This window comes from Armigeres subalbatus, chromosome 2 (assembly GCF_024139115.2).
Source record: "Armigeres subalbatus isolate Guangzhou_Male chromosome 2, GZ_Asu_2, whole genome shotgun sequence".
In the NCBI taxonomy this organism is placed as follows: Eukaryota; Metazoa; Arthropoda; class Insecta; order Diptera; family Culicidae; genus Armigeres; species Armigeres subalbatus.
Window position 1 is genome coordinate 39,254,345 of NC_085140.1, and position 13,293 is coordinate 39,267,637.

Consider the following 13,293-nt stretch of genomic DNA (forward strand, 5'->3'; position numbering starts at 1 on the left):
AGAAATTTTCTGTAAAAACTTTGACATTACTTAATACAATCCTGATAAAGTGCTGGCATTCAGAATTTTTTTTGAACAGTTCTCTCTGAAAAATTTTGCTTTGAAATTTTACTACAAATTGATTATTGAAAGAAAAAAAAACATCTCCAGTGTTAATTCCGAAAAATTTTCCTTAAAACTCCGGAAAAAAATCCATGTGAATTCTGTCTGAAAATTAAAAACAATCCCGTGGGAAATACATATAATTTTCGGTGGAAAAACATTCTAATGAATTTCTTCGACAAGTTCTTCCGAATTTTCACCAGAAATTCTTCTTCATTTACAAAAGAAGTTTTTCGAACATTTCAAGGAGTGTACTTCAAAATGTTTAGTCTCCAGTTAGCCTTGCGAGCAAAGGCGTAGGATTGCCAATCCGTAGATGACGAGTTCGATTCTCGTTCCTGTCTAGGATGTTTTCGGGTGGGAAACATTCTCGACACCCTAGGTTTAGTGTATCCATCGTATCTTGTGTAGCAAGATATATAATCGTGCAATGGCTGGCATACAAAAGCTTTCAATTTATAACTGAGGAAATGCTAATAGAATATACTAAGTTGAAAAGCAGACCAACTTCCAGTTGGAATATGGAGTCAATGCCACATGAAACACTTTGATATTTCCGTTGATTTTTTTTCAATTTTGGAATTTTGAAATGAAAAATTTTCGGAATACTTTTTTACGCTCTGTGTGAGTTCTATCACATTTTTTTAAATTTTCCAAGTATTTTTTTATTCGAGGCATTATTTAGAATTTCCACGGAAGAGTCTATGGATTATCTTCAAAAAATTCTTTGGATTTTCAATGAATAAGTCTTTAGAATTCTCAAGGTTCATGTTTTTTGAATTTGAACCAGAAATCATTTCAAAATTTCATCGGGAATTCACTCTTCTTCGGGATGTCATTTTTATTTATTTGTAGGTTCAGCTAAACATTGCTTTAAATCTTTACCATGCAAAGATGCACAGGAAATGATTTAGAAGGTTTAAGGAATTTTCACATCAGAAAATCTTTAAAATTTCTATTTAATTTTTTGAGGAAATGCTTGAGGAAATACTGGAAATGTTTCAAAAGTACAACCTTTACAATTACTACAAAAGTACAATTTTTTCGTTATTTCCACTTCTAAAGACATCGAAATTTCCTCGGGAAACTCATTATTGGTGATTCAGATGAACTTTTTTCGATTTTCTACTGGAAAATCTTAGGAATTTCCATCGGAAATATTTTGGCATATTCCGAATAATTTCTTTTGGAAATTAAAAAAACTGCTGAAAATTTCTAAGAATTTCTTTTGGAAAACGAAAAAAAAAACCTTTGGAAATTTCAGCATCATTTGAAACATCATTAAAGTTGCCCAGGATTTTGAAAAAATCTTTAGAGATTCTGTAAAAAAAGTAAGCTGGATTTTTTTTTCTATTTTATACTGGAAATTCTTCGGAATTTTATGTTTATTGGAATTTTCATCGTAAATATGCATTTCGGATCCTTCTACGGATTCTTCTAGTTCTTCAAAATTTCTACCGAACATTTTTCGGAACTCTTAGGAAAAATAGGAAATTGCCAATAAAGAACAATAATACACACAACAATAATAAATTAGCACTTGTAAAAGCAAAAATTGCAATTATGAAATAAGAATTTTTCATAAACAAATCAAAATGTTCAACGAAAAAATACAAAAGTTTCATGAATAAATCAATATTAGCAATAAACAATTTAAAAAAAATAATTTTATAATTATTTATTTCTAATAATGATGATTCTGAAAACAATACTGAAATTTCTACAGGAATGCTACTCAAAAGAAACAACAGTAGAAGGTTTATTTGCATCTCTAAGATTACATATTAACTTTGTGATTCTCTGATAAACTTTCCGTTCTAGGAGTTCAGTTCAGATGCTTCGCTGAGGTTAATATCTTAAGAATTTCCAGTAGCTATGGAAGGTCCCAAATACTCTAAGGAATCTATAGGGATATTCAGTGATGAACTTTATAGTTATTAAAAAAAACACTAATAAAACAAGTTAAAAAAAAAATTATAGGGATATTTTGGAAAATTTCTAAACCATTATGAATTTTTCTCGAAATTTTTATAAGATATTCGCGAGTCGCGAGTTTTTTTGTATCCTCCTGATGCATTGAAGGTGTGCGAGTTCTAGATATCCTAATACCTGATACACATTACAACATGATAACATAATCAAAATTTTCGACTTCATGAAAATTTATAATTTCCATGCTGGGCTTAGTTTAATTTTGAATCAATTGAAATTGTCCATCTTCAAAATTGATCGGATTAACTACATGTTTTAGTTACATAAGGTTTTTTTTTAATTTTTGTACTTGGAAAAAACCACGTGGTCATAGGGGGGGGGGGGTCTGCCAAATGACCACGATAAGCCACATGGGGGGAGGGGGGGTTGAAAATCTTCAAAAATATGACCACGTGGTTTCTGGATGGCACCTCTCTCGTGCGTTACAAGTTTCTGATATCAATTACTTGATATCTGATGTTTTAGAATGATTTTCCAAACTAGCACACTATTTCTACCATCCATAATCATAATCAATCAAATTGAGCTCACATTTGATATTATTTGTTTCTTAAGAACCATTTATGCGTCGATATCCACTCGAATGCCGATCCTGCGTACAAAACTTCTATCATACATTCAAGTAGAGACATGCCATTTTACTCTGCATCAGCAAAAATGTAGAACTCAACGAACCGAATCGAGGAAAAACATTTTGCTTTCGCATACCTAACTCATCTGTCTTTGGCAATCGAAGAATTCCGCTGCATTCGAAACATGATTCCCATCTCCAATTTCTCCAACAATTCGCTGAACAACATTCGGGATCCCCATCCGACGTGGTCAAACGGTAGTGTATGTGGGCACACATGCATTTCGGAGCTTCCGGGAGACGCACTGGGAAGACTGCATCCTATTCAAAAACCTTTTAATTTAGAGCAAGTTTCAATTTTCTCTTCCAAAAATCAAAGCCTTTCGCATTGCAGCCATGACGGGTAGTCACTGTCTACCGATACGGGCTGTGCCACGCGATATTCTATACGCGAGACTTCGATGCCAGGCTGATGGTGCTCACCCCCCATCGTGTTTCGTTTCTTCAGGCGCATCTATCCCGGTCCCGGTGATTCGGTGAGATGCGGCTCCAGAGTTTGCGGTTTGCAGTTTGAGACTCTGCAGCTTGAGCTGCATTCGCTAGCTGAGACCGTTCGGTTCGTCTACTCGGCAGCGTTTGGCGGGACTCCCAGCCTTCGCTCCATTGCGCTACTGACCACGAGAGCAACGGAAAACGGTGTGTCTGCATACATTCAACTGAACCATTCATCCATCCATCCATCTATCTGGCCAATCTAGCCGAACGCACGGAAGAAGTTGCAGCAAACGGGTGCATTTGTGGGTGAGAATTTGCTTTCCTTCTCGTAGAGTTACCAACGCGCTGCTATCATAATTCTGCTTTTTTTTCTCTAATTTTAAATAGTAATTACTCGTAGGCAAACAAAACGAAAAACCCGTGTCAAAATTCGAAGAATTCATCGAAAGTGTGTTTAATATTTCATACTCATTCCTCTTTTTTGTTGACATCGCATCAACCAACTTACCCACATCAATGTGTTTATTTAATTTGTATTTCCAAAATAATTAAATGCGAATTCCCAAAATCGAATAATCTATGATCCAAAAGAGACAAGTTCCTTAAACGGATCGGGATTTGATTCCAGTCATCTTCAGCATGTCAAGATTTTCAGCCATGTGCATCATTTATAGTAGGTTCTGCACTTTCTCTCAATGCGAAAAAAAACTGACTACCCTATCCAGCATCACCGAGCTGCAAGCGTATCCGTTTCCCTCACAAGTGCCACTTGCCTTGCAGTTGTGCAGCACCGACCCGGCAACTGGCTACTAAAGATCGAAACAGACCCGAAAATGCACGCTGCATTCCAAATGCTGTGGATGCTACTGGCCCTGATGGAAGACGGAAGAACCGGACGGCTCCCCATAATCGTCATCATCATGAGTCCTCAGTCCACGCACCACAACAGCCAGCAGTTTGCCAAAGGCGGTAGCGTTGAAAATAAATATGCTCCTTTCTCGTCGTTGGTTTATCCTATTCGGGCCATTCGGCCCGTGCGATCGTTTGCATCCGCCCATATCCTGAAGAGGTTCTTTTTCCATCGTACGGAAGCTGTGAGGGAACCGGGTCTTTCGTATCGAAAAACATTGTTCAATTGAAAGAAAATAGAATTCTCGATTAATTTTTCACAATGATTGAATAGTTTTGTAAAAGTAGGATTCGGAAATGAATGTGGCGCCGAATGAAATTTGGAAGATGCAAATTATTTGCTTGTGGCATATTTATCATAACGAGAACTTTAGATTGACCTCTGAAGAGAGGCGCCCCAGTAAAATATGCACTTCCTGTAATTTCTAGCTCGTTTCCAAGTTGATGCATTTGTTTTGAATTGTGTACTTGAAAAATGCATGATAGGAACAGTTCAAATATAAAGTATAAAAGAAAAAATCTTCCCTTTACAGTTCCACTGGTAAATTATTGTATGAGTGGCTCTGTAAAGAAATAGGCTTAATTTTAAGCTCACTGAAAGCTGGGAGAGGCTAATAATCAACGTGTCTATTGATTGTCAAATCGACCTTCCTTAAGGGGGCCATACACGCTTCGACATGTTGTACAACTTTGACTCCTGGAAATTTGGTTCGGTCGAAGTAAAGTAGGACTGTTTGTGGACAAACTGCACTGTCCACCGGTCGTACAACTTGCCCACAGACGATCCGACTTTACTCCGAACCAACCGAATTTCCTGGGGGCGGAGTCGAAGTTGTACAACATGTCGGAGGTTGTATGGGGTCCCAGTAATAACGGTGCATCAAATCGATTCGACGCACATAGGCATAGGAGTACGTAGTATAAAAGCGTGGCCAAAACTATGTCAATAATTTTTTCGTCTGTAAATGCATTGATTATAAACATCAAAGTGTATTTTTTGTTTTTATGCTCTTGGCAATCATCTAGCAGAGAAGTATTACCATTGGCGGAGTCCGTTATTGCTTTTTGATAGAGTGCCACTTGGCGCAAGAACGCTGCCTTTGTGAATTACAGCGTGGTTGCGACGAGTGGTGTCCACCTCTGGTTCCTCCAGTGAGTATGCTCTTTCTTATGTTATCTTAATTATTTGATTGTTACTTACTATATTTATCGAAAAGGTGTACTATGTTTATTTACTTTGACTATCCAGCTTTCCACGCTAGCCATAATGGCGGCTGCTATAAATAATTCTGACAGTAACTGCTTCCGACGCCTAATCAATTTCGACGCTGAGCGGTATCCCAGTAACCATTTGACTTTGTTTATTTACTGATGGTAGAGAAAAAAAGATCAGTAATTGGTGTACCTAGGTGCCGTTCTATTTCATTAATTGCAATATTTTATAATTTTAGGTCCCAGCATTGAAGCATTTAGTTATTCAAGTACGGGAAGGACTCAAAAAACGTTCACACAAAGTAGTTGGAAATATATCAATCTCAAATCTCAGCCATTAAATAGTTTATTGTGGAGTGTTTCTGAAGCACGGAACCATTTCGACTTGCAATCCGAATGGAATGACACAAACCGAAAATTCCCGAAAAAGTCGACACATCAAGCCAAAAATACGCACAAAATATGCTGTCTATTTTGCGGAACAAGCCTAATATATGCCGTTCTTTCGGGATTTTTCGGCTGGGAAAACCTTGTGCCAGTCCCCTTGTTGCGATCCAATTCCGAATCAATTAAAATGTATCTAAAGCCGGATTTTAACGCTCAGTGCTTCTCCTTGTGTTGAAATCAATCTTTGACTGAAACTTCTGTAGTTTTCCAATTGTTCCTGCTCCTGGCACCAGGAAAAAACAACAGCTCATTACCTCAAGAATCTCACCGTCAAAACGAGATTTACAGTCAGCTTTTACTGGACAAAAAAATGTTCACGAAAATGTTGAGAATTCGAAAAATTGTGAATATTAATAAAAGATTAATAATAAAATAGAAAACAAAAATGTACAAATAGGACAGCGGTAAACGACTTTCAATATGAAAAAACTCGTATGGTCAAATGATCAAATTTATTTATTTTATTTAATTGCTGCGACGAAAAACAATGAAATTTTTGAAGGTTGGGCTAAATAATGAAATTTTATTTTCTAAACAAAAGAAAAACAAACCGTTATACCTATACTTTATTAGTTTCAACATTAAAGCATTTAAAATAATCAAATATTTTAATCAAATACACTTTGCCTATTGAAAATTTTATACTTTTAATTAAACTGCATACATTTTTTGCTAATTTCTAATCTATTTTTTTTACAAAAAGCTTCGAGTAATATTCTCGGATTTGTAAATGTTAAAAATCTTAAAGGCAAGATTAATTGGAACTATTTGCATTTGCAAACATGTGCGAAACAAATGTCCAAAGGTTGTGTAATAAATAACAATCCGTCCATGTTGGTTCATGCAGGTTGCGTTGGAATCTAATGGCGATAGCCTTATGAAGAAATCTACGTACTACATTTATGTGAATAATGCGCTCATCTGTTTTGCATAGTACACCCGGAATGTAATCGGCCGATCACAAAAGCATCATTTCTGTTTACAGTTGCAGAATGCCCAGGAATCTAGTGGGTGGCTGATTTAGAGAAAACCTCCAAATCGTTGTTAATATGGCTCATCAGAATCAGCGACACACCTGGAATGCAATCGTCCTACGAATGAAGCCCTTGCTGTTTTGACAAAATATGACGGGACCTAGTGGCGGTGACAGGCAGCACTGGAACCTTCGGACTACCGTTAATTTCTATGTGGATCGAATTTATCAGGTTCAGTGATACATCCGGTATGCAATCGGCACTAACGCAAACAAAATTATTCCGAAAGTAAGCGAAGAGTTAAGAGTTAAGAAACTAAATACTCGTTATCTCCGCAACATATGTTAGCCTCTTAAACATTCGTCAAATGAAAAGTTTAATGCTTCGGTGCTAAAATATACAAAATTTCCGATTAGATAATATCCATTTTTTACCTTTTCGAATGCAAATATTTTTTTCCGCTTTCATCAAATAAACAACGTGAAATTGTTGCTGTGATACCGCTAAGCGTCGGTACCAATTCAGCGTCGGAAGCAGTAAACGTCAAAATAATTTATAGCAGCCGCCATTATGGCGAGCGTGGAAAGCTGGTCTTTGTCTTCGGATAATATTTATGTTCCTGGATAAAGTGTTGTAACATCAAAAGGAGCAGATCCAATAAATACAGAATGCAAATCAATTGCTTTATTTCTTTATAACCCTTTACATCCCAAAAATGCGTATGCTTCTTATGGATCTAAATCTCAACTCTTCTTTGGAAGCGAAACACAATTTATGTGAGATTTATCGCTCAAAACCATGATTACTATTTATGTAAATTTCACTATTTTGTAATAAAAATGATTCACGATTGCGTGAGGATGCGTGAAATGTTTTTCATGGAGCTTATTAAGGAAACTCCAATCTTTCCAACGCTGACAATTTTGTTGCTTGGACGGGTTTGGAACCCAATCAAAAGTTTTATTTTGTAAAACATATTATTGTAAAAAAGGTAGAAAAACGCTAGCAATTATAATCATGGTTATGGATCACCCGTAAATGTTTTCAGATTGAATCAAGATTAAAAACTTTTTACATACCCTCATTATTGATACCTATATTGACTTTCATCTTAAAAATCATTTAAAACCAAGAAAAACAGGATTACACGCAAGGGGTGTCTCACAGCTATCAATCGCAGCGAATGTCCATCAAAATAAAGTCGATTTGATTCGATTTTGCAATGGTACTGTTTGATCATTATTGCAACGCACCTTCCTCTGGTTTGACACTAGGTTTGACAGAACTAATCTGTAGTTTTCATCCAAGCAGACATCGGTTTTACGCGTTACCAATGACATTATTTTAGTTGTTTATTCTCTAGACAACAGGAAAAATGTCGAAGTTCCCAAACTTCCAATTTGCTTGGTATTTTCTTTTTTTATTCAAAATCTTTTTCTCATTTTAGACATTATTGGACTTGACAATGTCGCCATGGATTATAACTTGAAGGAACCCATGAAGGAACCCTGTTATGGATCATAACCTGAAGAACAATTATTAACATTAGGATATTTGAAATACATGAATGTTTCAGGAAAGCTCGAGAACGTTAAAATAACTCGCAAAGATGATGCACAAAATAGCAAGGCAAACAGTGTTTTAGATTTTGTTATATTTAGCTTTTTGAAAACTAAGCCATTGTGTCCCGTCCCTGTGATTTATTTATTCTTATTATTCTTGGACTTTTGGTGGCATAATTACGGCACAAACCTTCTCATTTGGAAACCTGTAGAAAATCCTTTTTCGAAATATCCTGATGTTTTTCTCATGTGAAATCCTGTGGGTGTCTTGCGTGAATTGTCAAAGTACATATTTAAGTTCTCGGACATCTGGCTCTTAGTTCCAGAGCGTCGGTTATTTGGTCGTTTTAAATAGATTTGTTGCGGCACTTCGGTACATTTCGGCCACTTGATTTGACTTCCTTTTCGAATAATAAATCAAAATCATATATTGAAATACTGCTGTAGGTATCTTTTTCTTTTCTTTGAAGGATTATTTTGCTTCTTAGCCACTTAGTACTGACCAAGGACATGGAAATGTCAATCACTGCTTATTGGAAGGCAATCCTTTAGCAGAGAGACTTTCAGAAGCGCAGCTTCGGTAATTTATTGTACTGAATAAGTATTCAAACATCCACCCAGCTATACCTAACTGTTAGGAATACAATCACGAACAAGATCTGTTAAATTATACAATACTCAAAGCTGCTTGTTCATATTTCAAGCAGAATTTTAACAAAACCGATATTAGCTGATATCGATGTAAGGTAGCTTGTTCGAAACAAATGCGCTTCCGGGATATAAATGCAGGTATCAAAATAATTCATTCTGTGAAAGAATAGTTATGAGTAATAAATAACGACCCTAAAAGTATGAATTGATTCTTTTGAAACACTGAATGCTGATTAATTTACCTTAGACCACCATGTTTTTCTAGCTATTTTCAAATAAACATAATAATATGATGATATGTAAATGAAATATGTTTACAAGCACTGTCAATATTTGATCTGACAGTTGTGTATTTGTTGCGTTGCTAAAATCATCAAATACGCTTTTAGTCAGTTTTGATTCAAATCGAAATAAAGTCGCTTTGGTTACTTGATTGATTTTCAGCAGATATATTCAATCTTATCTATGTGAGACACCCCTTGATTACACGTGAACATTTTTTCATGCACACTTGCGATAAAACTACCATCAAAATTATGGCGAAGTTTTAACAGCCAGTATTGCTTACAAGTTGACAATATTGGTTCAAAAGTCCCATGGCCAATTAGTATTACTATTTGAGAGTACAAAAATGAAAAATAATTTGGAAATTTCTAAAAAAAATGTTTTTGACTTTTGGCCAGGGTTTGGGCTGAAATACTCCTCAGTGCGACGGGGAATACACTGGCAGACGTCTGCCATGGTATATGGACACGAACGATACCGCAGGCACGCTCCAAGTCCTACGACTTCTAGGCAAAAACGGTCCGTTCCCTCGAAACCGTTCATCCTTCGTCTTCCCGTTGAAAGTTTCCTTGGCTGTCTCATCGATGGAGTCTTCAAGGAGAACCAAGGCGCAAGCTACGCGTTGAAAGTTCGCGGCTGCAATCACTTCCAGCGGCTGCGAAAAATGGACAAACTTAGCGATGGTACTCCGTTGGAAATCATTGAACACCCCGTGCTGAATTCCATTAAATGTGTTGTGTCGTATGCGGATGCAATTTTGCAGTAAGACGACTAGGAGTGAAAGAAAACAACCGCATACTAAGAAGGAGCCCGGAAGGAAGACTCGTTAATACTTCCATCATTATCTTGACCCTGGCTGAAACTGTGGTCCCGGACCATTTGGTTGGTCTAGGGTTCGCAACGAGGAACTACTACCCCAAACCGATGAGGTGCTACCGGTGCGGTGTTGGGAGTTTGGGCAAACTAGCAAACGGTGCCCTAGTTCCGACCAACTCTGCGGCAACTGTGTGGGAACCATCTCCAAGCTGAAAATGCCATGAACGTTGACATGTAATTGAACACCCCAGCAACATGCCCGCAATGTTATTGCAATTTTTGCAAATGCAATGCCCATCCTAACTCCAGTAGGAAATGCCAGGCGTACGTGAAGGAGACCGAAATTCCAGCGTATCCGGGTAGACCAAGGCTCAAGCCCGACGCGAATTCGAGCTTCGGTCTGGTGCCAGCCAGGGAGGCTCGTATGCCAAAGCAGTATCAACCAGCAAAGACCAGGAGATCGAGACACTGAAAATGACCATTGCAAGACTGGAGGAGGAGAATCGCCGAAAAAGGACCGAAGCTGCGAAAAATCTAATACTGCTGTATTGGAACCCAAACGTAGATCAACACCGATACTGGAAAGAAGGATATAAAGTAAGTCAGCCTTTCCTAATTAGTTTATCCTATCTTTTTATCTATCCTTTTCGATAGAAAACTCAACACCAACAACTGCCCATGTCCTGCCCATCGTACCCTTCCGGCTTTAGCTACCTTCTGGATTCTGGGTTCGCCGTAGAGCTGGGCGAGCTCACGGTTCATTCTTCGCCGCCACACACCGTCTTCTTGCACGCCGCTGAAGATGGTCCTAAGCACCCGTCTCTCGAATACTCCGAGTGCTTGCAAGTCCTCCTCGAGCATTGTCCATGTTTCGTGTCCGTAGAGAACAACTGGTCTTATTAGCGTCTTGTATATAACACATTTGGTGCGGTGGCGAGTCTTTTTTGACCGCAATTTCTTCTGGAGCCCGTAGTAGGCCCGACTTCAATAGATGATGCGCCTTCGTGTTTCACGACTAACATAGTTATCAGCCAATAGCAAGGATCAAAGGTAGGGGGCTGTCCATAAACCACGTAGACTCTTGAGGGGGAGGGAGGGGTTTCGAAAAAGTCTACGAAAGAGTCTACGAGGGGGGACGGGGGGAGGGTATACCAAAAGTCTACTTAGACCTTTTTGCATAGGAGCCCTCCTTAGCCGTGCAGTAAGACGCGCGGTTACAAAGCAAGACCATGCTGAGGGTGGCTGGGTTCGATTCCCGGTACCGGTCTAGGCAATTTTCGGACTGGAAGTTGTCTCGATTTTCCTGGGCATAAAAGTATCATCGTGTTAGCCTCATGATATACGAATGCAAAATGGTAACTTGGCTTAGAAACCTCGCGGTTAATAACTGTGGAAGTGCTTAATGAACACTAAGCTGCGAGGAGGCTCTGTCCCAGTGTGGGGATGTAATGCCAATAAGAAGAAGAAGAAGAAGAAGAAGACCTTTTTTTTTATTTTTTTTTTCGAAAACGATATACAGCAGCTTTGAGCGGAGTTCAATAGTCTGATTTTTTTTTAGGATTTTCCGTTTTTTTTTGCATGACTTGATCGAAATAATCTCTTGCGTTTCTCCATAAAAATGTTATGAATTTCACTGAAGTAAAAGTCTGAACTACGGCTTGAAACTATCAAGAATTTTACCAGGAGGTTCTTCTTTGTTGAGCAGCTTTTAAGCTTTTAAGTATTCTGTAAAAAAAATCGAATTTTTTCAACATCCTCACTTGGATTTTACTGCAGATTCTACTAGAATTTCTTTTGATTTTCAGAACTTCTTTGCAAACTATGGATAGTATGTCGTACTAAAAGTACTTCCACGTTTTGCCTTTCTCGTACACTAAGTGTACGTAAAGGCTATAATATTGCTTCAAAAACAAAATTTTGATAGGAGGCCCGGAGGGCCGATTTTTATATACCGATCGACTCAGCTCGACGAATTGAGGTGATGTCTGTATGTGTGTATGTATGTATGTGTGTGTGTGTGTGTATGTGTGTATGTGTACAAATTTTGTAGACACACTTTTTTGAACTTCCCATTGTCCGATTTGCTCGCAACAAGTTGCAGACGACGCGGAATTCAGTCCCATTGTTTGCTATTGAAAATTAGATCAATAGCTCATCGCAATCTGGAGTTATGGCCAAAAACTGTTTTTATGAATAAGAATAGCAAAATGTTCTCAACTGAATACACCTAGATTCGAACTTCTGACCTCTGGGGTGGAAGGCGCTTGCCATACCACAAAACTATCGGAACACACATGGTATGAGTTAACCGAAGTCGTACAGTATTTATCAAATTAGTATGTGTGCATTTCTTTTCAAAGCCACAGAGTTCACTCTGCTAGGGTAACGGTGCCAATATTGGAAGTATTATTGAATCAATGAAAGAAAATATATATTTGATAATTCGAAATTGATAGTTTTAATGCATTAACAAATAGACAAACTTTGAATTTGCTAGAAATGAAATTGGATTCATTTCGTCTTAATAATTAATCTAAATTTCTTGGAGGTAAATGAGTTTGATTATACTGCCGTCGCAAGCATAATCGTCCAATATTGATTTTGCATGGAAGAAAATATGGAACAGTTACGCTTGCGGCGGCAGTATATAGGTAGGAAAGCCAATTTGTTGGAGAAATTATTGTTTTCAATTAATATTCATAATGGCACAATTACAACGTGTCGCTTCAAGTAAAGCAAACGTTAAGTAATGCAATGATGAACAATATTATTAAGACCCCATTGTCTCCACTGAGGCCATGATCGCCTTATAAGTGTTTATTTGGGTAACCTTTAACGAAAAGAAATGTGTTCTATTGTTTGTGTGTGTGTTCTATTGATGTGTTCTATTATTTTGCTATCATGCGCTCGCATACCCTACATACGAGTTCGATCAGCGGCGTTCAATCAGCGTATGGGAGCGCAGCTGATGTGCGTGAGGACGCTATGCAAGCAAATTTCGGCGGGAGCGAACGGCACTGCATTCGCTTCATTCGCTTCATTCGCTTTCCGTCGGATGAATATCGCAGAAGGAAGCATCACCAACACACCGCATGGCCCTGACGAAAGCGAGTAAACAAAATGGGGGCCGGATGATGCCTTTTTATTTCACCCGGCAAGGGATATAGGACGTCAATTTTAAAATGGTTGTTAAAACGTTAAAACACATTTTAACCGAAAATAGTTGGATTTTTCAGGTTCGAAATTTAATTTACTTTTAGATTGGCAACACGAAAGC

At 37.9% G+C, this 13,293-nt stretch overlaps 1 protein-coding gene across 2 annotated transcripts in view; it reads right to left on the reverse strand.

The window, feature by feature from the left end:
- Positions 1-13,293, reverse strand: part of LOC134218482 (protein bric-a-brac 2-like) — a 111,817-nt gene that overhangs the window by 1,422 nt on the left and 97,102 nt on the right. The window lies entirely within an intron of this gene.